At 41.0% G+C, this 20,648-nt stretch overlaps 1 protein-coding gene and 1 pseudogene across 16 annotated transcripts in view; one reads left to right on the top strand and one right to left on the bottom strand.

Moving 5' to 3' along the window:
* The window catches only part of Mapk4 (mitogen-activated protein kinase 4), a 160,860-nt gene that overhangs the window by 105,711 nt on the left and 34,501 nt on the right, over nucleotides 1–20,648 (top strand). The window lies entirely within an intron of this gene.
* Nucleotides 18,136–18,978, bottom strand: LOC101700206 (mitotic spindle assembly checkpoint protein MAD2A pseudogene; annotated as a pseudogene).

Here is a 20,648-nt window from a genome sequence, read left to right as displayed (position 1 = left end):
TGAGCCTCACTTTTCAATTTTATTACCCATCTAATGGAGATAGTCATTCCCATTCCTTTTTTCCTAGAATTCTTGTTAGAGTCAAATGAAAGTGTAGATGTCAAAGTGCTTCCAGATGTACGAAGGGCTAAATCACTAACAACTCTTTGCCCAAATAGATGCCATGGTAATAACTGCCAGACACCTAGACAGCAGTTTGCCCCCCATAAGATGAGCGCCCATCTTAGCATCATAGCCCAGGGGTAAGTCACGACCCCTGCCTAAGCCTGGCTTCCCTGCCTAAGCCTGGCTTCCCTGCCTGAGGTCCTATTTGACTTCCTTTCTGCCCATCTCCTCCACAGGCCTGCTAATTAGTTCCTCGTTATTTGTGTCAAGAAGAGGCAGCTGAATGATTGGAGCATGTTTTCCTTTGAATCTATCCTATTAGGAAGTAGATGATCTCAAAAGGAAAAAAGTGTCATTAGAGGCTTCATGGAGCCCTGTGTAAACTCTAAGAAATGTCAGGACTCCCTTGGAAAGCACGCAGAGCACCCGAACTGCATGTCGACAGCCTGATTAGTGGTGTGAATGCTTCCCTTCAGGAAATGCCACCCATGGGCTGGAGAAAGAACCACTTTTCATTCTGCCACAGGGCCCCTGCTGGGGCTCCCAGGAGACTACCAGACACCTGGCCTCTGTGGGTGGAAAATGCCCAGGAAAGAAAGGAAGAGGAAAGGGTTCATCTTAATCTGGGAAACTAGAGGTCTTGTATTTTTGGTGGATCATTCAAGCAATTTTACATTTTCTGTTAGACTGGCCTGCCTTTGAGCCCTAACCCTTTTCTATTTCATAGTCTGTGTCTTCTTATTTCATTCAGAATGCTTCTACATGTTGCCTCCAAAGCTCATTAGGATTCCTTAAATTAAAAAAAAAAAAAAAAAGTATTTCAAGGGTTCTCAATATGTGGTCCCGGACCAGCAGCATGAGCTTCACCTGGGAACCCCTCAGAGACAAGGATTATCAGGTCTCACCTCAGACCTGCTGAATCAGAAGCTGTGAGAGTTAGGGTCATCTACCTATGTGTCTGCAGCCTCCTGGGGATTCTAATGCGCCTCACCTCTTAAGGGCCCCTGATCTGAGTCTGCCTGTGGCAGAAGTGGATGCTCCTGATGTATTAGCTGATGCTCGGTGCTGTGGTTCTCACATTTCATCACAAAAATGACAGAGATAACTGGGTGAATTTGAAGCAAGGACCATAACTAGGACTGGCAGCTAATGGTAGGGTTTTGAGGCACAGGATGGCTTTGTAGTGTTTCTGTCAACATGGGCTTGAAAACTGCCTGTTCCACCATGGACAGTTTGATGGAAAGCTACAAAAACCAGGGACCTACACCAAAAGGAGTATCTGTTCTGCTTAGGTATGATTTTAACTGTTAATCAGATGATCTGAACAGTGATTTTGGAAAACATATGCTACCTTAGTGATATAGTACATTGTTTCTATTTCCCTAAGATGTTATTGTAAAACAAAAACACTGGTTTCACAGTTCAGTACGAATGAGTGTTTGAGGGCTCAGCAAATTACTGTAGTTTGTTAAGGCTATGGTTTGATTCAAGGCCCCAGAGGAGGCAAAGAAGTACCTGAGGTTGAACACTGGCAGCCTGCTTACAAACCCTTGTATAGGGCTCTGGCCAGCAGGGTTTGTGCTGATCAACCTTGCTTCCTCCTCCCCCTTTCTGGCTGCTTGGCTAGCCTCTGATGGCTCCTTCAGCCAGGATAAACTCCTCCATCTGCCTGAGAAGCACTCAGAATCCATCCCTAAATCACAAATTCCTTTGAAACTGAAGCAAGGACAAAGACTGTTCATTTCTGTGGCTGAAATAGGGTCTTTGCAGGTGGCTAAGAAAGTGCCTTTTGGGTGTCTGTGGTCTGTATCTGTGGTCTGCATAGCTGGGTGCTCTCCACGTGGCAGATGGTAAACCTCAGGTGCAGGGAGCAGGGGCAGACTTGCCTGTAACTCCAGAATAGGACTGTATTCCATAGTGCTGGCATTGTGAGGGGCTCAGTCACTCAGAGGCCTTGAGAAAATGGGCTTATGGAAGGGCACCCTGCCAAGAGACCGGCTAGCAGGAAAGGTCATTTTCTTCTTAAGCTGCTAAACATGTTATTCCAAATCAGTGGAGCTAAAGAGATTTATTTAAAAGACGGTGAAATATCCCCTTTTAAAAGGGAAAAATATGGCCTAAGGGATTAAAACAGAAGTTGTACTAGAGAGTCAAGTGTCCCTAAATATTTGAACAGACTTGGAAAGCTAATTTTTTTTGCTTTCAGTACCTTCCTGTCCCCTGCTCAGTGCAGAAGAGGTCCCAGGAGCAGGCACCCCACTCTGTCCCCAAGCTTCTTGGTGTTGTCTTCCCACTCTTAAGAGAACACCACAGCTTCCTCCTGGGAAGCAACCCCACAGGGCTGCAGGGGCAATGCTTACATCTTTAACAACTGGCACAGTCCAGGCACCAAGCAATCAGAGCAGAAGTCAGCCAGAGTCCTGAGGCAGGGTCCTGGAGATACCCTGCTTGCCAGGAATTGATACTTTCCAGATTAAAGTGATAATCGAGGGAGTGGGGACTTGAAGCAGTAGCTTTTTACCAATCAGTCTGCAGGTATTTCATTACTCTGACAACAGGTCTCACTATGCATACCAGTGATGCCTTGCTGCTGCCTCCTCAAATCAAAGCTCACCCTTCGGAACGTGCCTGTGGGTCTGGTTCTCCCGCTGACTCAGTGGCCCAGAGGGATCAATGGCTCCCTCCAGAGAGTGCCAACCTACCCACCTGGTACTCACCCACCTGGTGCTCACCCCTCAGTCAGGGCTGCCACCTCTGTGGCAAGCACCAGAGCTCCAGGGGAACTTAAGAAGCATGCAGCCTGCTAGGGTTGCTGGAGGGGAGCTAGAGTTTCATGGAGTGCTGAGGTCCTGTGACAAATTCTTTGTTATCTGGAAAGTATTTTTATTTTACTTTTACTTTTAAAGTTTATCTTTGTTGGATATAAAATCCTGAATTTATGAGATTTTTTTTCCCTTTTGGTTTTCAAAAAATATCATTGCTTTATTTCCTATCCCTATTACTTCAGAAGTTTGTTTCCTCTCATATCATAATTCCTCTCTATGTAATATGTCTTTTCATTTAGGCCCCTTTTAAGGTTTTTTCTTAATCTTTAATTTTGAGCAGCTTGACTTTGATGTACCCAGGTGTGGTTTTATTTGTATTTATGCTATTAGGGCTTTGGTGAACTTCTTAAATCTGTAAGTTGATTTTTTTTTCCCCGAATTTGGAACATTTTCAACAACTTGTTTTTCTGTCTCACGTTTTCTCTCTTTACCTTCTAGATCTGATTATATGTGTATTCATTTTCATGGTATTATCACAAAAGATTGTCCCATCTCTTTTCCTCTTTTCCAGGATGAATTTTTGTGGTTCTGTCTTCCACTTTGCTGACATCTTCTTCCACCTCTTATTCACCCAGTGAATTATTTTTGATGATATTCTTTTCTGTTCTAGAATTTTTTATAGGTTTAATTCATGTGCTGAGATTCTCCCTCTCTTTACTTATTGATACCATATTTTTAAGTCCTTGAACATATTTATAATGCTGTAAAATCTGTTCAGTCCACATCTTGGACATTTCAAGTTCAGGTTTTCTATTACTGTTCTTTTTTCTTGAATGTGGTTCACATTCCCCTGCTCCTCCAGATTCTTAGTAACTTTTGGTTGTTGCCGTCTGTGAAGTTGATACTCTGAAAAGAATCTGAATTGTATTGTTTTCCTTTGATGATGGAATTTCGTTCTGGTATGCAGTTAATTTACTGATGGTTCTCTTGTCCTATCAAGGAATGGTTTTAAGCTTTGATAGGGCAGACATAAAGTCAACCTTACTTAGGAGCCTGATCCTTAATCCTGTGGTATGGCCTTTCTGCTGCCTCACCTCGATGCTGCAATGTTGACAAGGTTTTCGCCTCTGGCTGAGCTAGAACTCCAGCGTCTCCCAGCACTCTTCAACCTCTAATATCTTGTTCTCTAAGTCTGCTTTCTGCTAGATCTTGCCAGAGTTTCACCATGTGTATGCTCAGCCCATCCTTTGGTCATAGATCCATGGCTCACACTTGTGGGCCACCTTTAAAATGCCTTCCTCTCTGGTATACCCAGGAAGAGTGCCAGGATGGAAAAAAGCTCATTTTTTGTTTCCTTCCTTTCTCTCAGAATACATTAGCTGACAACATCTGCTGTGTGTGTTTTGTCCAGGTTCATATTTGCTTTTACAACAGGAGGACACATCTAATCCAGTTATTGCATTATGACACATGTGGGAGTCCTAGCATTTAAGGATGGTAATGCTGTATATAATTGATTGCTTTTGAATGCTAGATTGTAAGCACTTTGAAGGAGGTGTTGTTGATGGCTTGCTCATCTCTGTATCTCCTATAGCATACTATATGAATATTATTAAATGGAATTAAATGGAGACCCTGGGGACTGAGTATTGAATAATGTGCTCCTCTTTCCCTTTCTTCCTTTGTACCTGAGTTCTGCCATTGCTATGGTTTGGACATGATTTGCCCCCAAACATTCATATGTTAGAGGTTTGGTCCCCAGTGTAGTGATGTTAAGAGGTGGTAGGAACTTTAAGAGCTGGGGCCTCCTGTGAGGACATTAGGTCATTGAAGACCCTGGTGGTTCTTGTAAGAAGGTTTTTTTAAAGGACTAAGCCTGGGCCCTCTTTTTCTCTGGCTTTCTATTTTGGGATGTGATCTCTCCCTATTGCACACATTTCCATCATGATATCCACCATGAGGAGGCAAAACCAGGGGGATCCTCACCAGAGCCACCACCATGCCATTTAAAACTTCAGCCGCCAAACTGTGAGTTAAATAAATTTCTTTCCTTTGTAAGTCACCCAGCCTCAGGTGCTTCATCATAGTAACAGAAGATGGATAAATATGTGTGGTAAGAGGACTTCCAGAGTGTCATCAATCTTGGTGGGAATGAGCCCAACCTTCCTGTCTTTGCTCCAATCTCTGCACACGGGTATGTCCAAGTTGCAGATGTCTTAGGAACATGACACTGTCCCATTAAATGGGCATATTTCCCTTTGTTTATACTGAAAAAAGGTGACTAGAAAATTGAATCAAATCCTTCTCTGTTTCTCTGAAACATGGTCATTCAGCCTTTGCTGTGGTGGACTACTGAGAGGACAGTAGAAGAAACAGAAGGCTCAGGGGATGAGGACCATATTGCTGTGATTTTCTTGATTTTTATGTCCATCCTCTAAATCAGAATCATATATCTTTGAGCTGGAAAAGACCTACCCTTATCTCTAGCTTCATTTGTGGCCACCCCACTCACCTTGTGTTATAATATCACCAACTTGTCAACATCGCCTAGAAAATTCCATACCCAGTGACATCTCTGCTCCTACACCCTGTTCCCTCTGCTCCCACATAAACTCCTACTTAGCCCTGTAGATGCTGCTGAAATGTCCCACGTCTGTTAATGCATCAAGCAGTACCCAGGAGAGAGTTACTGTAATCACCCCTTCCCCTGGTTACTCAAAACAGTTACCCCTCATTGTTGTGATAATCTGCGTACGCTCCTCTTCCTCAATAGACCCTGTGGGCCCTGACTTATTGTGTTTCATTTACTTTAATATTCCTGGCATCTACCACATAAGTGCTCATTAATGAACAAGTCACACCTCTATCTTTCTATTGAACAAACATGGTTCTCAAGAGCCTCCAGGATAAAGCATAACTTCTCATCCTCAGGACAGCTTCCAGACATTTGCTGCCCTCTGTCACATCCCTCTAAACCTCTGCAGGCTGGAACTCAACTCCACACAATAATATCAGGCACTGTTCTAAATGCTGAGAGTTGTTAACCTACTTAACCCTCTTAACAACCAAATGTAATAGGTGCTATTGTCCCCGTTTGACAGATGTAGGCACTAAGGCATGGAGAGTAACTTGTCCAAGGTCCCTGGGCTGGTAAATGGCAGTTGGGTTTTGGAACCTAGCAAAGGCTTGCTTCAGAGGTCAGCCCTGTGTTCCACTGCTTTGGTGATGTTGAGGCAACAACGTTTCCACAGCTCACACTAGGCTGACTGCCCTTTCAGTGACCTCCTCCTACTTGTCACATCTTTTCCTAAAATGTGTCTCCCAGAGCAGATCTATGTAATTTCATCAGCACAGAGTCAGTGGGATTGTGACATCTCTGCTCTGTAAATGACATGCTACTCATGCTGCCGAGGGTTTTTTGGCAGTGTGTCACACTATGGGCTCATACTAAGTTGTAGCCAACCAACTTCTTTTAACTCCATATTCTTTGTTTTACATTTATATGGTTGACTTTTTGGCCTAAGTAGAAGACTTTCTTTACCCTTGTCCCTTCAACTTTTGGTCTCAGACAAATATTCCATTCCGAGATCTTTTTTCTATCACATAATCTTGCCTTTTACAAATTTATAATTTATAAGCCTGTATTCTAGGATTTCACCCATATGGCTAGTTAAAATACATGTAAAGAGATTAGGCTAAAGACCTAGCCTCATGGCCACCAGACACTTTTCTCCAGGTCGACACTGACCCTTAAACTAGTTTTCTTTGGGTTTAGTTGTCCAACCAGTTACTGATTACATAATGACATAATTGTGTAGTTATCTAACCCATTTTTTTTATTAAATTCTTTTATTGGTGCATTGTAGGTATACAACACAATTACATTACCCATTGGGAATTGTACCTTTACATAATGCATCTTGGTTCTTATTTTTTCCCCATTCCTAGCCCTCCCTTCATGCCCTCCACCCTTCCCTATTTACAAAGACTTTATTTCCATTTTTTCCATTTCTCATCATTTTTCCTTTCCCTTCTTTCCTTTCCCCTGCCCCTCCCACTACCCCTACCCCTTTGGACCTTTTCTTCCTATTTTGCATTATCGATTATTCATTCTAATCAATGGTACATTTGAGGTATACAATATAATGACATTCATCATTGGAAATTTGCACCTTTACATAGTCTCTCTTGGTTCTTATTGTTCACCCTTGCCCAGCCCTCCCTTCAACCCCTCCATTTCTCCCTATTTACAAAGATTTTGTTCCTATTTTTCCATTTTCTCATATTAATCCCATTCCCTTCTATTCTTTCCCCTAGCCCTCCCACTTCCTTCCCCTTTGCCCCTTTTCTTCCTATTTCACATTACCTATTATACATTTTAGTCCTTATTTACACTTTCAGTTTCTCACACCAGAGAAACTATTCAGTATTTATTCATGTGTGTCCTATTTATTTCACTTAAGAGTATTGCCTCAATGTGCATCCACTTAGCTATAAATGTCTCTAATTTCTCATTTTTCATGGCTGAGTAGTACTCCATTTTATTAAAAAACCACATTTTCTTTATCCAGTCTCCAGTTGATGGGCATTTGGGCTGTTTCCAAGTTTTAGCTATTACACACTGTGCTGCTATGAACATGGGTGCACATATATCACTGTGGTATGATTCTTTTAATTCTTTGGGGAAGACCCCCAGAAGTAACCCATACTTTTTCATTGTCTACAGAGAGCTCCTAAGATATTTAGCTGAATGTTTTATGAAGATTCAAGGACACTCTCTATAGAATTCTTTTATTCTACTTCATTACAATTTTAAAATGATCCTAAAGTTTTTTAAAAAGCCAAATTTATACCACATGACCAGCTATAACACGTTGATTCCTAGATACACAGAGCACAGATGTTAGCAAACATCACCGGTTTACTTAGTGAAAACCTGATACATGAAAATCTAAACTTATAAAATGGTGTTGAAGGCTAGGATATGATTATATAAACTATGGTTCACCCACTAAATAGCATGTTATAAAACTATTTTCTTTGATGTTTTTGAAGAGTTTTGCAATCACATGGAAAATTTTTATGTAATAATAATGAGTTTTAAAAACATGATACGAGGAGGCCGGGGATTTAACTCAGTGCTTTTGCCACCTGCTGCACAAGCGCAAGGACCCAAGTTCGATCCCTGGTACCAAAAAAAAATTATAAAAACATGATATAGAATTGTATAGATGGTATGATCATAACAATACATACAAGGATAAAATAGCTACACATAAAAAATAAGCTAGAAATAAAAACCCCAAAATGTTAACGATAGTCAGGCCATGCATCCCTTTTTTCTTATTATTGTTTTTCTATAATTCTCCCAAATACGCAAAATGAACACAGACGGTTTCATCATAGTAACTTCTCAAGTGAAAGCTGGGGAAGGGTACTGCAAAATAAGTTTACCAAGAATACATTTATTGCAAAAAGAATAGTAAACCTTAACTATTCAGTTACTCAGAGAGAAGGCCCAGGCATATGTATGCACTGACCCTGCACTGTGTTCTGTCCTCCAGTGGTGTGTGGGTGTGTGTGTGTGTGTGTGTGTGTGTGTGTGTGTCTTACTCCTCTGCCCCAAGTGGCAGCCCTGCCTCAGCTGCTGCCTCTGAGGGGACTCTGGGGCAGGCTCGTCTGGATGTACCATGCCAGTGGAAGCGGGGTGGCCCTCCTCCTCCAAGGTGGAGTGGTCAGGTGCTGACTGCTACCTTGGGAACCTGAGCAAGCTACTTACCCTGCCTCAGGCTGACTCCATCTCCTCATAATAACAGATTCTACTTGTGGGGCTGTGGGAAATGTAAATTAAACAGTACATGAAGTGCTTAGCTCTGTATCAGGCTTCTGGAAAGCACTCAGTAAATCGTATCTTTTTTTTAACCATGATTCTGAATAGAATCTCAGATACCTGAAGTTGCACCACTAACAGTAAATTTTATTGGGATGGTTGACTGTGTTTCACTTTCTCTTCTAAGATACAAATGAAGTGCATGAAGAAGAGTGGGAACGATTAGGAAATCCTTTGCTTGGACAAACTTATCAAAATGGGTTGATGAAGAAGCCCTAGGTTTGCAATGTGAAGTCAAGAGGGAATTTAAGACAAAAAGAGATCAGGATAGGAAGCCCTCTTAAATTTTGACACTTGCAATTTAAGCAAAGTCTTGTTCTAGTGTTGAGGTTGTGCACTAGGGAGGACATTCAAAATAATTAAATGTTGGTAAGCTTTGAGACCAAGCAGTCAGAACAGACATTAGCAAAAACCAATCCAAACAGAGTGGCTGCAAGCACCTATCACCCCTGTAAAGACTAGGGAGCAGGACCTGGCTCCCTGAAGCTGCACCTTCAGAGGTCCACAAGTGACTTCCATGCCCAGCCACTCGAGGCAGCAGCTAAGAGCCCTGTCCTGGCAGTCAGTTTGGGAAGGGGCAGGCCTTGGTCCCACAGCTGCTGGAACACTCTTATTCTGGCCTCCTTCTCTTTCAAGACATCATGTTTGCCTCCTACTGTCCGTCATGTCTCCCTGATTGATCCCCTATTTCCTGGATGAAGGCAGCAGGAAAGGGGAAGCCATTCTTTACTTTCTCTCCTGTACCCTGCTGGCCCCTGTTCTGATTCCCAGAAGAAATGGCTAGAAGACTTTCTGCAACCTGGGGAACGTTAGAGTATGGTTGTGAAGGTTTTTTTGTGGTTTGTTTTTTTTTGCAGTATTTCCTATATAGAAGCAGTACCATGCTTGTACCATCTCTAGAAAGCACACATTCTCCAGCAGTGATCTTAGTAAAGTTGTGATCTGCAGATCTCCTTGGGGATGAATTTTCCCCATTTTCAATCTCTATGGCTTTTAATATGGAATTATAGTCTGAGTTCCCTCTGAAGGTGAGCAAGCTGAACCACAGAATGACCTGCCTGGCCTGGCTTCACAGACATGAAGAAATAGTGTGTGGAAAGGTGGTTTTCAGTAGCCCAAAAGCTGAACTCAGGAGCCAAAGCCAAAAGGACTGGGGTTTGGGTCTATTTCTTTTTTTTTTTTAACTGTATATCCTTTTATTGGTACATTTTAGGTATACAGTATAATGACATTCATCATTGGAAATTTGCACCTTTACATAATCTCTCTTGGTTCTTATTTTTCCCCCTTCCCCTGCCCTCCCTATTTACAAAGACTTTGTTTCCTTTTTTTCATTTTCTCATATTAATTCCATTCCCTTCTTTCCTTTCCCCTACCCCTCCCACTGCCCCTTCCCCTTTGCCCCTTTTCTTCCTATTTCACATGACCTATTATACATTTTAATCCTTATTTATACTTTCAGTTTCTCACACTAGAGAAACTATTCGGTATTTACACTTGTGTGCCCTATTTATTGCACTTAAGAGTATTGCCTCAATGTGCATCCATTGAGCAATAAACGCCTCTAATTTCTCATTTTTTATGGCTGAGTAGTACTCCATTTTATAAAAAAAAACCCACACATTTTCTTTATCCAGTCTCCAGTTGATGAGCATTTGGGCTGTTTCCAAGTTTTAGCTATTACAAACTGTGCTGCTATGAACATGGGTGCACATATATCACTGTGGTATGATTCTTTTAATTCTTTGGGGAAGATACCCAGCAGGGAAATAACTGGGTCAAATGGGACTTCCAGTCCTAGTTCTTTGAGGTATCTCCATACTGATTTCCACAGTGGTTGCACCAGTCTACACACCCACCAGCAGTGGAGCAGGGTTCCTCTTTCCCCACAGCCCCACCAGCATTTGTTATTGTTGATTTCATGATAGCAGCCATTCTTTCTGGGGTGAGGCGGAATCTCAGCATTGTTTCCATTTGCATCTCTCGAATGACCAGTGATGCTGAACATTTTTTTTTTTTTTTGGTACCAAGGATCAAACTTGGGTCTTTGCACTTGCAAGGCAGGTGGCGGAACCACTGAGCTAAATCCCTGGCCTGAACATTTTTTCATATGTTTATTTGCCATTTCTACTTCTTTGTCTGAGAAATGTCTGTTCATTTCAGATGCCCATTTTTGAATTGGGTCTTTCAATTTGGGAGGTCTGATTTTTTAAAGTTCTTTATAGATTCGAGATAATAAACCTTTGTCTGAGGGACTGCTGGTGAAAATATTTTTCTGACATTGTGGGTTGTCTCTTCACAATGCTAGTGGTTTCTCTTGCTGCGCAGAAGCTTTTTAGTAAGAAGATATCCCACTTGTTGATTGTGCTAGTTCACGGGCAACTGAGGTTTTGTTCATAAAATCTTTTCCTACGCCAATGTCTTCAAGAGTTCTACCTAACCTCTGTTGGTATAGGTCTATTTCTGTGTGGCCTGTTGTCCTTCCTCTCTTTTCCAGTCAAGAGCAGCCCTCCTGACCTTGCCCGCCTACCAATCTGCAAGCCCTGCATGGGTCAGAAGTCAGTAAGAGGATGTGCACGCAGGTGCTCCTGTAGCTGGGGGATCGGTGTCTCCTATCCACGTGAAATATTTCCTACAATTCACAATACTGCTCCCTAGGGTTCTTTTCCACCTGTGATAACTCTGGATCCTCATCCCAAACCTATGGGGGAGGCAAGCCAGGCTAATGATTGTTCTTCATGGAGAGAGGAAGATTGAGGTTTGGGAGTTCATCTATGGCTTCACTGCTGATGGGCTGAGCCAGGACAGCCCTACATTGGGCGAGGCCAGGGGAGCTGGAAGAACCGCTGGACGACTGGCTCTAGAGCTGGAGCATTCTCTTGGTCCCCTGTGTGAGAAGAGAAGGTAGAGTCTCAGTGTGAGAGTCCTAGCGTCTGCTTTTCTCATGAGGAAACTTGGGGAGCAGAGCAGCTCTCTGACCTTCCTGGGCCCCACAGTCAGCAGAGATGGAGCCAGGACAGGAAGTGATCACCTCTGTATCCTGGGCCCCCCTTCTCCCTGTGGTCCCTACACCCAACTTAGTCTCCAGTCTTCCCTTGCCCCTTGCATCCCTCCTGCTGGCCTCCCCAGAACCCCCACACTGCTCTCTTCTTCATTCTCACCCCAGAGAAACTTACTGAGGCCCGGGATTTAGGAACACAAATTCCCACTGAGGGACCCAGAGCCCCTGTCCCACCAAGCACAGTGGCAAAAGGCCACCAGCTAGAGTGGGGAAGTGCTTTTTATTTGCCTTTAAACTCTTTTTCTTTTTACAAATAACTTTATTAAGATCTAATTAACATGCCATACAATTCTCTATTTAAAATATATGATTCAATGGCTTTTAGTACAGAGTTGCATATTCATCAACAGAATTGATTTTAGAACATTTTCATACTTTAAAAAATAACACTGTTCCCGTAATTGTCACCTCCCTCCCAAAGTCCCTCACCCCTGTCCCTCATCCTAGGCAACCACTGATCTACTTTCTGTGTCTATAGATTTCCCTGCTCTTTCAATTAGGATGCTCTCAAGGTTTATTCATGTAGCAGAAGCAGGTATGAGTACTACTCCTTATTGCCAAATAAGATTCCATAATATGGGTATATCACATTGTGTTTACCTGTTTATCAGCTGATGACATTTGGAATTTTCTACTTTGGGATTATTATTAATAATGTTGTTATGAACATTTATGTACCAGTTTTTATATGGACATTTGTTTTTATTTTTTCTTGAGAAAAATATGAATGGCATTACAGGGTCATATGATACTGTTTGGAGAACTGCCAGACTGTCTTTCAAAGTTACTATACTGTTTTATATGCCCTTCAGTAATGTATGAGGGTTCAACTTCTCTGTATCCTGACACTTGTTTGTTTAATTCTAGTTATCCTAGAGAGTATAAATGGTATTTAGTGAGAAATGGTATTTCATGGTGGGTTTGATTTACATTTCCCTAGTGGTTAATGATGTTAAGCATCTTTTCATGTGCTTATTGGTCATTTATGTCTCTTCAGGGAACTGTCTCTTCAGATTCTTTGCCCATTTTTAATTGGGCCATTTGTTTTTTATTATTAAATTATAAAAGCCTTTCATGTAGTCTAAATACATGTCCCTTATTAGATAAATGACTTGTAAAAAAACAATTTCAACCCAAATTCTGTGGGTTTTCTTTGTGCTTTTTGATGTTTTCCTTTGAAAGATAAAAGTTTTTCATTTTGATGATTTTTATTTTTTCATTTGTTTCTTTTGTTTGTTGAATCATATCTAAGAAACCATTGTTTACTCCATTTTTATGGTTCCTGAAAATGTGTGCCTATGATTTCTTAAATGGGGGGGGGGTTACAAGGGATTGAACCCAGGGTATCACATATGTGACAAATGCTCCTCCACTGAGCTATATCACCAGCCATGATTTCTTAAATTTTTATAGTTTTAGCTCCTACATTTAGGTCTTCAATCTATTTTTATTGAATTTTTATTTATGGTTTGAGATAGAAATTCCACTTCATTCTTTTGCATATGGATATCCAAATATCTTAGCACTATTTGTTGAAAACATTATTTTTTCTCATTAAATCATCTTAGTCTCTTTGAAAATATAAATACTGTAAATGTGAAGGTTACTTTTTTTCTGTGTCCTCAACTTTATTCCATTAATCGATATATTTCTCTTCTGCCAATATTAAAAAATCTTGATTATACAGTTTTTGTAGCAGGTTTTGAAAGCAAGAAGTATGACTCTTCCAACTTTGTTCTTTTTTAAGATTTTTTTAGATATTCAGGCCATAAAAAGTAAGGGAGTGCTGACACTTGGTATAACATGAATGAATCTTGACCATTATGCTAAGTGAAAGAAACCCAACACAAAAGGTCATATATTGTGTGATTCCGTGTATATGATATGTACAGAATAAGTAAATCCATAGTAACAAAAAACATATTAGTGATGCCCAAAGCCAAGGAATGGGAGAAAATGAGACATGATTGCCAATGAGTATGAGATTTCTTTCTGAGGTGATGAAAATGTTCTGGATTTAGAATCTATAGTAGTGAGAGTTGTACAATCATAAAACTATACCAGAAACCAATTAAATAATATACTTGAAAGTGGTAAGTTTTATGACGTGCTAGTTGCATCTCAAAAAATAATTTTTTTTGGTACCAGGGATCGAACTCGGGTCCTTGCACTTGCGCAGCAGGTGGCAAAACCACTGAGCTAAATCCCCGGCCTCAAAAAATAATTTTAAGGGATCATCTGAACATACTTACATCTATTAAAGAAATTGTAAACGTAATTTAAAATTTCCCACAAAGGGGTGGGGTCTCCAGGCCCAATAGCTAAGTAATGTCATAGGTGAAGTCTAGCAAATATTTAAGAAAGATATTATACCAAACTCTTTCAGCAAACAGAAAGGAATACTTCTCAACTCATTCTAACCATCACTGATTGCTGACAAAACCCTGTATAAGAAAAAAAAGCAACAGGTTAACATCTCCCATTAATATAGGTGCAAAAATTTCAAACAAAAGTTTAGCAAATTGAAATCAACAACAAGTAAAACAATACATATTGACCAATTGTATTATTCCCAGAAATGCAAATTTAGTTTAATATTTGAAGATCAATGTTATCACCATTTTGGAAAATAGTCAAACAAAAGCTAAACGTACATCTACCATATGATCCAGACCTTTTATTTCTGTGCATTTATTCAAAGAAATGAAAGCATATGGTCATACAAAGATTTGTGTACAAATGTTCATAGCAGCATTCTTTCTTACAACCCAAGACTACAAGCTATTTTAATGTCCATCAACATCCAAATGAACAAACTAGTATAACCAGACAATGAAATTATACTCAGGATCCAAAGAGAATGAAACATTCATAACAATAGGATGAGTCTCAAGATAACTGTATGAATGAAAGAAGCAAGCCAGACATAAATACATGGAATAAATACCATAAGTTTCCATTTTCCATACAGTTTTGGAAAATGCAAAGTAATCTATAGTGACAATACAAATTAGCAGTTGTCTAGGAAGGGGAGGGATTACCAAGGGGCATATGGAAACCTTTAGAGGTGAAGTGTATGTTCATTATTTTGATTGGTGATGGTTTCACAGATGTTTATATATGTGAAAACATCAAAGTTACACACTCTGAAATATGTGTACCTTCTTATATTTTGGTTATATCACAGTGAAAATGTTTTAAAATAAAATTTATTCAATCAACAAACACTTGAGTCCCAACTGTGGTCTAGGTGCTAGAGATACAAGGCTGAAATTTAGACTGTAAACAAGTTCTTGCCTTCATGGAGTTGATATTTAAGTAGAAAGCTTACATTTGTTTAACAACATTCCCAGAATCTGCCTAAACAGCCCCATGTCCAGAAGTTTCCTCCGTCTCAGAAGTACAAGAGGACCAGAACATAAGCCAGAACCAGCACAGAATGGATCTGCTGGCTTCTGCCTTGTTATCCTCTTTAGGTACCTGATTACTGCCCACGCTTCACCCCTAGCTAGCAGGAAGTCACCAGAACCTGGTGGTCCCCTTGTGAGGACACATATAAACACCTGCTGAACAGAAAGGGCCACTCCATGTTGTGCAGGTGAAAGGGACTAAGTAGAGAAGGAAAGTCAGGGAGTAGAAAGACTCAGAGTGAGAACACCTTCTGGTACCCTCACCCCAGATCTCCATTAACTACCCCGGATGAAGACCCTTTTTGCTTTAACTCTTTTGAGTGATTTCTGTTATTTCAACCCAGAAAAGCATTGACTTCTGTCATTCCTTTGGATAGGGGAAGATCAAAGTCAAAAGACAAGAACACAGGGAGAGGTATGGACATATTGTGCATGTGTGGGCTCCACTGTGACCTCGTGAAGCCAGCTGGGAGGTGATTACCAAGCCAGGCAAGGACTTGTGTCCCAGCAGTCTGCCTGGAGACCCATCCAGTAGCAGGATTCCAAATGCAAGGTTCTGTGAGACCTGAACAGCCTGCATCACAGAACTTCTGGCCTTTGTCCTGGATCCCCACCTCCTCCACGGAGGACAGCTCTGTTTACTTCACACCTTCAGACTGTGTTTGGGGCAAGATGCCAGCTTAAACCCTGTTGCTTCTTGAGAATGGTTCCACATGATACTCAGCACCCTGTTCTGCTGGAGCACTGTGCTCTTGGTAACATGTGCGTCCTCCATTCACAGCGAGTCCTGCCAGGGAAGCCAGCAGATCAGGGCTCCACAGGAACAAGAAAGTGGCTTCAGCGCATAACAAAATACCAACTAACTAGAGCCAGCTGTGTCTTGGACATAAGGCTGTGACTGCCAGTGAAGGAGTCAGAAATCGACCCATTTAAGTATCCAAAGAGACCTCCCAAAAAGGAGACTTAGAAGAAGAGAGAGGAAGGCATGAGAGGAGAAGAGAAAGAAGAGAGGGAGGTGGGGGAGAGGCAGGAGGTCACATTCCGGGGCCCGGCGGCCCCCTCCTCACCCCACAGGCACCTCTCACACTGTTCCCAGCCCTCCAAAGAAGGGACCTGCCTAGGAGGTGATGAAGTCTGGATTTGGTTTTGCAGAAAAAAGCAGAGGATAGCAAAACAAAAGCATATCTCATCAGGAATTCCATTGCTTTTTGATTTTTAACTTCAAATTAGTTTCTGGTCTGAACATTCTGTAGACCAAATGTAATTCAAGGTTTCCACTCTTCCACCTGTAGCCTTGAACCATAATAAAATAAAGTCCAGAAAAACCCAGAAGCTAAGGAAGTCATTCAGTCATCGAAAATTAAATTCTGTACCCTGGGTGCTATGGACCAAGGGAGAAAATTGAATGGGGACATTTTAGGGATGTTGCCAGCAATGGGTTGAAACAAAAAGTCTTTTCTGCGTAACTCTCATGTGGCGAGAACACCACACCACTCCGTAAACAGGACCAAACACTTTGTCCCCATTATATTCTTTGCAACATTTTGCTTCCTTTTTGAACAACAGATTTTCTCCTAAGATGTAGTGCCTGGTTTAAGCAAATTATATCTTCCCTACTTGTACTTACTGGATCCCTAAAATGTTTGCTCACTGTGCAGGGAACTTAAAGGGAATTGCAGTTCCCTTTAAGCTTGTGTTTTTGAAGTTCATGGAGATTTTCCCTCCATCCAGCATGGGCCCAATGAACACACCTGGTATCTGAAGTGAGACATTCTTGAAATTTCTGAAAAAGATGGCAATCAGGACCATCAAGAATAGTGGGTTGGTTTCTTAAGCTCCACTTTGACTGATTGGGGAAGAGGAAAACAGAGTTTGGGCAGAGGCTGCTGATTCTGAGCAGTGAGTCTAAGGAACAAAACTGCACAGACTTGAGCCCCTGGAAAATTCTCTGCCTCAGACTCTGTCACTGATCTTTTCCACAAATCCTGTTGAGGAAAGCCAAGCAGCTGCATACACATCCATAAATACAACAGCTTTACTAAGGTATCGACCACACAACTTACCATTCACCCATGTAAGCTGCAATCAATTTTCTAACTTCTTTATCACTCCAAAAAAGAACCACCATATTCATTAACCATTACTCCCTACTCACTCTACCTCTACCCAACTTTCAGCCCTAAGCAACCCTAATCCACTTTCCTCTTACATGTGCCTGTTCTAGACATTTTATTTAAATGGAATCATATAATATTGGCCCCTTGGGCACTGGCTTCCTTGATGTAGCATAATGGTTTTAAGATTCATCCACATTACAGCTGGGTATGGTAGCATGCGCCTGTAATACCAGCTAACTTGAGAGGCTTAGGCAGGAGGATCTCAAGTTTGAGGCCAGCCTGGATAACACAGTGAGACCTCATCTCAAAAACAAACAAAACGGAACAAAACAGAAACATCTATGTTATAGCATGTACAAGTATTTCAATTTTTTAAAACATAACAGATTTAACTGTATTTCATCATTGTCATTTAAAGCTTGATTTTTAAAAAATATTTTTAAAAATTTTTAAATTCTATATTATAGGAATTAAACAATACAAACATCCATTGCATTATGGGTTCAAGTTATATAAATTAAAATCAAATAATTCTTAATTTTTTCAATATTGGAACTATACAATAAAATGACAAAAAGACCTAATAAAGCAACATTTCATTACTCTCAGGGTCTAAAAAAAGGTTCTGAATTTTCACTTTCCTTGCTGTTTTATATTCACATATCTCTCTATCCAGCTTAATTAACCAAAATGAGTAGCCTTATAGCAAAGTAGCTTTATAGCAAAAGATTTTCCATCTACAATCACCACCTTCAAAGGAATTCCCATTACAATATTGATGAAATCTGCTGGTTCCTTATGAACAGTGTGCAGTATCCTCATTATGTTAGCCCAATGGCAAATCAAACAGGCACTTAAAAAATGGAACAATTATGCACAGTTCATTAAAGTATAATGTTGGTTTTTCCCATCTAAAAATTAACCAATGAAATAAAACATCAACTGTAGTTGACTTGGTTTCAGGAAAACCACATTTGAGAATTTTTTCCATTACATTATTTCCCTCATCTCGTCCTCAGTCATTGACAGGAATTTTGTAGGCCACCATGCTATTTACTTTGTGGATTGTGGTAGTAAATGAACGAAGACGGACTTCCTCAGAATTGGTAATGAACTGTGGTCCCAACTCTTCCATTTTTCAGGTACAACCAAATCTCTGTCTGTATAAATCAGAGGTCAAATGAACAAGAAACTTCTAATAATGGAAGAAATGTCACTGTAGCTGTGATCTGTCTGATCACAGAATGGATTTCATCCTGGATAGCTTTCTGAGACTTTTCTCTGGGAGCACTGTCATCTTTTGCAGTCTTGTCACACTCAATACCAAACTGCCATCTTTCAAAGACTTCACCACTTTCAGTATTTGAGATGACTACTACAAGTTTCTGAACAGAACACTTGTACAGCCAATCTTTTAGTTGTCCCACCACATTATTGAGGTATTTTATGAGCTCAGGATCAGTGGTTACAAGCAAGGGAGTCCATATTTCTGCGCTCGAGTAAAGGTTTCATATGGATATATACCACGCTGATATAAAATGTTATTGATGCCAAATGAGAAGAACTCCGCCACGATTTCAGCGCTCCTGCACAAGGTGATGCCTTGCTCCCGGGCGAGCTGCAGCGCCATGGCTAGGCCCACAGACTAAGGCTCGCAGTTTCACTCTGCAAACAGTGATGGCTCCAGCTCACAAAGCGCTTCCCCGCCTAACATTCGAAAATAACGCCGCAGCGCGCCAATATCGGTCCCTCAGGTATTTCATGTTTTATGGCTAAATAATATTCCATTGTGTGGATACAATACATTTTTTTCAGTCCCTTCATCCATTGATGCATATTTGGGCCATTTCCAGTTTTTGACTATGAATAATGCTATGAATATTCATAGACAAGATTTTGTGTGACATGTATTTTCATTTATCTTGTATATATAGCTAGGAGTTAATAGAGCTGCACCGATTTCCTAGCTTTTCCCTCAAGGGCCTTTAGGCTAAAAAAGGAGCGTTCTTAGAGAGTCTCAAGTACATAAACTGAATAAAAGCTCCAATCAATGAGTCGTGTAGCAAAAAAAAAAAAAAAAAACTTGTTTACTTCAGAGTTATCCAAATTTATTTGACATGACATGAAACCTAGTCAACAGGTACCATCTAACAATGATGAATAACATTTGGGAAGACCAAGCTAGTCCAACCCGTATTGTTAATGGTGTCTTAGGAACTAACATCATGGGCCCGGAAATCTGGTCATTCTTATTAGAAAGGGATCCCCGAGGTCCTAAATCAGGGCTCCAGGTTCCGTCTTGGCAGAGCAGCCACAAGGGGCAGGAGAGGAGCGGGAAGGAAGAGGGGCGTGGCCTGGCTCTTCTCCGCCTCCCCTGACTCGGCTGTGTGAGACCATGGGCGTGGCCTCCCTGGCCAGCACTCTGACCTCTCTTCTCTCCAGGGCCATTTCTCTTCACATAGTAGGAAAGGGAAATGGCAGTTTACCCACTGTCCTAAGGTGGCACTTTCGGGTTGAGCTTTTGTTTCTAACTCCCTCGCTGACTCTTGTAGATCCAGTGTGGCTTTCTATGCAGTCTTCCCTGATCTCCTCAGCAGAGCATCTGGTGCTGACCGCTTGGCACAGTGAGTTAACGCAGGCAGGAAGACGTTAGGAGACCAGGACTTACACGGAGAAAACACGATTAGAACAAAAATTTAAAGAACTCTGAACAGAAATTTTTCAATAACAAAGGGATTCTGTACTGTACAGACATGTTGAAAGCTCTTCTTATATGAACCGAAGTCATCTGTAATAGATGAAGTAAAAAAGAGAAGGTCAAGCGCTAAAGGATCATTTCGTTTTGGGGAAAGTGTGTGTGTGTGTGTGTGTGTGTGTGTGTGTGTGTGTGTACAGAGAGAGGGAAAGAGAAAGAGGAATCACATTTAGTTGTGATTCCCCTGAAGGAATGGGGTCGAGGGAATGTTGATAATTGAAGAAAGGTATTCACTCTGAAGTTTCTTTCTTTAATGACTAAGTCTTTTTAAATGAATCTGCACCACTTTTGCACCTAAAATATTTAAATCTGAATATAAGTCCACCCTGTCAAACAAGGGTTTGACTCATTGGCTGCATAAAGAAAGGGATCATGGTCAGCTGAAATGTGACATTTTTTGATAAAATTACATGTTAAGAGTTTTACTTTTGATTGTGAAAGGGAAGGTTGAATTCCAGATAAAGGGCTCTTTCGCATCAGCCGGCAGGTGGAAGCAGTATTTCTCAAGCGACCTTTCAGCTGCCTCGGGAGTCACAGCACCTGTT

Source organism: Heterocephalus glaber, unplaced genomic scaffold (genome assembly GCF_053883595.1).
Source record: "Heterocephalus glaber isolate CG9 unplaced genomic scaffold, H.glaber_assembly_v1.0 deba00000331, whole genome shotgun sequence".
Lineage (NCBI taxonomy): Eukaryota > Metazoa > Chordata > Mammalia > Rodentia > Bathyergidae > Heterocephalus > Heterocephalus glaber.
This window is presented reverse-complemented; position numbering and strand designations above follow the sequence as displayed.